Here is a 5000-nt window from a genome sequence, read left to right on the forward strand (position 1 = left end):
TTATTTTTTATTAAAAAAACTACGGATAATCAATTTCTTATTCATATGTTTTTGTTCATCCGAGGACCAGCATCAGATTCGTCCATTTTGTTCGATATTGAGTGTATAGGAAGTAGAGGAGTGGGTGTTTTACATAACGGCTGTGTAGACTAACGTTTCCATTTTAACAGTCAGTTTCACAGTTTATTTTTGGACGGTAGTGTAAACCTGTTTATAATTATGTCATGAAATACTCTGGAATTTAAATAACTTAGTCTTTGAATATACATTTCAAGCAGAGTCTGTCTATCGTATTCGAAAAATAATATAGTCAGACAATGTTTCTGGAAAAAAAGGCAATTTAATCTTTTGCAATAATATTTTGATTCACTTGAACGAATTTCTTTCTGTGAATAATAGAGGAGCTTACAATATTGAATCTGTAGATATATCTAAATAATAAAATAACATGAAAGAGATCTTTCCTCCGACGTTTCTTAATGATATATATATAAGTCAACTATGTTGCGTCAAGGCCAAAAATAATCGAAAAAGGTTTCTTAAAGGAAACTGAAATAATAAGAGAGAATGAGAATCTTTTGAAGATCTTATGATAGTCTACCATTACAAGAGCTCCCCCCCCCCTCTCTCTCTCTCTCTTTCTCTCTCTCTCTCTCTCTCTCTCTCTCTCTCTCTCTCTCTCTCTCTCTCTCTCTCTCTCTCTCTCTCTCTCTCCCCATTAATTTTTATCACACTAGTCAACTAAAAATACAAATACCAGATCAACTTCTTTGGCTCATAGGGAGGTTAATCTTTTACGAACGGAAAGGAAATTTATTTGCATTCGTCGATACGTATATTGTAAGATCTTAGATTACTACGTATCCTCTGTTGGTAACTATATATATATATATATATATATATATATATATATATATATATATATATATATATATATATATATATATATATATATATATATATATATATATATATACATATATATATATATATATATATATATATATATATATATATATATATATATATATATATATATATATATATACATATATATATATATATATATATATATATATATATATATATATATATCCATATGTATTTTTACATATATATATATATATATATATATATATATATATATATATATATATATATATATATATATATATATATATATATATATATATATTGCAGACTATTTAAATTAAATAAGTTTATATTTCCCTTCTTATAAGGACTCGTCTACTACACAGGCATAAATATCATTACTTGCGTTTGCACACTTACTCTCTTGTTTTCAAAATGAATGGGTGCAATTAATATAACTCTAACTATTTACACATTGTACACTATTTCCTGTGTAATCATTATGGAACTAGAAATACCCTTTGAAACTTTCAGCTTCTCTAAGTGCATTATTGATGGACGTTTTAAATCTTTATTTGCTTAACTCTTTTCTCACCTCAATTTATTAGTTATATTCCTTTGGACTAATCTTTTATATCATAATTTCTTTTTGATTTTTAACCTCTCTTCATAATTATTCAAATTAACTTCTTCAACATTCAATTCGTAATCAAACTCATTAATTACATGCCTGTTTATCATTGTTACACGTGGTACACAAAACATTACTCAATTTATCGCCTATAAAAAGCAATAATGACTCTTTTGCTTTATTGCTATCATTATTAAATCAGTAATTAAGTACACTTGTAAATCATCAATCACGTATGGGTTTCTATTCATCAAATGTCATCATTACCATTACCTTTATCGAAACATTTCTCATTTCACATTCCTTTCTATTTCAATAAAGAAAAAAAAAATGATTTCCCCTTGTTTTGTTTTTCAATACTTTATGTGGTCCCTTAATTATTTGTAGTCATTTATCATTTCGGTCTCCATTGATATTAGTGGTTTACATACATAGTTATGTTCTATATATATCATCAACAATTGGTCCTCCATTGCAGGAAAAAAACCTCAGCCATGTCCCTCATGTATCTATCAAAAATCGTATTATGCCTGTCTATACTAGAATTATTTTTTCAGCTAGTCAGTCTGTAATCTTCTTCCACTTTCATTTCTTAGTTTACAAGCTCTCTTGGCCCATCTAAATTGACTAGATGAGAAAAAAATGCTAGTTTACATTAGCATAGAAATATAATAGATAGATGTAGGGAGGACATGGATGAGGTATTTATCCTGCAGTGGACTACCAATTGTTGATTATATACATACATACATATATATATATATATATATATATATATATATATATATATATATATATATATATATATATATATATATATATATATATATATATATATATATATATATATATATATATATATATATACATACATATATATATATATATATATATATATATATATATATATATATATATATATATATATATATATATATATATATATATATATATATATTACAGAGCCATACACTTCCGTCATTGTTATGGAAATATATAGTATGCTTATTGTAAAGAGTCTGGAGAAAAAGATTGATGAAAAGCTGAGAAATGAACACGCAGGATTTAGAAAAGGTAGAGGTTGCACTGACCAAATTTCCATTTTGAGAAATGTTGTATAGCACTAAGTAGCATATAGAAATCCCCTTTTCATGGCATTTGTGGTCTATGGAAAAGCCTTTGATAGTGTGCACCTGCTAATTTTGTGGAGATTCCTGCGTTATTATGGAATTCATTTTGAATATGTAAATTTGATTAGGTCTATTCTTGAGCATACCAAGTACAAAGTTAATGTTAATTGAGTCATATCAAATGAACTCCCACTGAACAGCGGAGTACTCCCAGGATATTTATTGTCACGTATGTTGTTTATCCGCCTCATGCATTCTGTATTGCGAAGAACAGTCAGAGATGGTGGAGGATTGGACTGAATTGATGATAAGAATTTAGCAGAGGTAGAGTATGCTGTTAATGCTGTCCTTTTTAGCGGAACACCCCAGGATTTGCAATGCTTGCTTACCAGAATACAGGTTATATATATATATATATATATATATATATATATATATATATATATATATATATATATATATATATAATATATATATATATATATATGGGTTATTTGGAATATGAAAGAAGCACGTTTAAATGTGCAAAAATTTATCATATATATATATATATATATATATATATATATATATATATATATATATATATATATATATATATATATATATATATATATATATATATATATATATATATATCTACAGAACAAAGGCCTTAGTCATGCCCATCCACTTGCGTCTGTTAATGGCCTCTCCGTGCCAGTCCACATACACAAAATTTCTTAGTTTGTCTATCCATCGTCTTCTTTTTCTTCCCTGGCTTCTTTTACAAACACTAGGGACCTATTCTGTAACTCCTAATGTTAATGTATTGTCCCAACCCATGACCATTTAGGTTTCTTATATTTTATTTTATTATACTCTATTTTTGTATGTTATCTTATGCATGTTGCTCTTTTTCTGTCTCTTATAGTTATTCACATCATTATTCTTGCCATAGCTCTTTTAAGAAGTGTAACTGGATGATATTTTAAGGCTTTAATAAAGCTCAAAGTTTTTTTTTAATAAGTTAATGCAGGTATGACCATCTCACTTAAAACTTTCCATTTGGGACAGAGTGGCATTTTAGTTTTATAGCCTCGTTGTGTATACTAAATGCTGTCCTTCTTTTATTTTTGGTGTCGTATCATAGAGAAACACTTATTGTCTGACCTAATTACGTATATTAAATGACTATCTCTAGAGGTTCATCTATAACTCTTATTTGGTAACTCTGTATTTTAATTGAACATTATCGTAGTCTACTCATATTAAGTTTCTGTCCTACATTTCTACTTTATTCAAATCATCTTTTGTGATTCCTCCTATGATACCCAAAACACAACATCTCAAGTTTTTAAGGTATTCCGTTTTGATCTTGATTCCTACATTTTTCCAATCTAAATTCTTAAAAAGTTCTTCTTTGTATGCTGTGAATAATTTATTAGATATGTGGTCTCCCTGTCTAACTACTGTCAATACAAATTGCCTCACTACCTTTATATTACCAAAAATAAGTGAAATACGTTATTATGCATAATTCCTAGTAAATTGGCACTATGACGAATTATTCACTTAATATGCATAATCACTGAAAAAAACAATTAAGTATCCATCATTCCTAAGATATTGGCCAGTTGGCAAAATAACGTTTAATTAACTATCTATTGTATTTTCATTTTTTATTGTAATTACCCATCTGTTCGTATTTAAATTTCATTTATAAATAACTCACTATGTTCACTCTTTCATGTTTACACTTTTAAGTTTATTGTTAGTGAGTGTTCTTTAAAGATCTGTTATATATTAACTGCAGTATAAATAAACAGCAAAACAGCAAATAACATCGAATCAGAAAAATCAGGGTGACGTTTGTTCCCCCCCTCTCTCTCTCTCTCTCTCTCTCTCTCTCTCTCTCTCTCTCTCTCTCTCTCTCTCTCTCTCTATATATATATATATATATATAAATATATATTTATATATATATATATATATATATATATATATATATATATATATATATATATATATATATATATATATATATATATAAATATATATATATATATATATATATATATATATATATATATATATATATATATATATATATATAGGGATATACATATATTTATATATAAAATATATATATATATATATATATATATATATATATATATATATATATATATATATATATATATATATGTATATAGATAGATAGATAGATAGATAGATAGATAGATAGATAGATAGCTTTTGGATAGGAGGGGTAGGTGTGTAAGGTACATGGCTTGCATGTATATCTAATTACGGTATTCGGTGTTTTAAACATTTTTTTTCCTATCCCATTCATGTAACCACACTTTTGAGGTAATGTAAGTTAT

General features: G+C 26.5%; 1 protein-coding gene across 1 annotated transcript in view; it reads left to right on the forward strand.

Annotated features, from left to right (window-relative positions):
* LOC137619788 (protein FAM200C-like) overlaps nt 1–5000 on the forward strand; it is a 7978-nt gene that overhangs the window by 2348 nt on the left and 630 nt on the right. The gene's annotated exons all lie outside the window — the stretch shown is intronic.

Source organism: Palaemon carinicauda, chromosome 26, assembly GCF_036898095.1.
Source record: "Palaemon carinicauda isolate YSFRI2023 chromosome 26, ASM3689809v2, whole genome shotgun sequence".
NCBI classification, from domain to species: domain Eukaryota; kingdom Metazoa; phylum Arthropoda; class Malacostraca; order Decapoda; family Palaemonidae; genus Palaemon; species Palaemon carinicauda.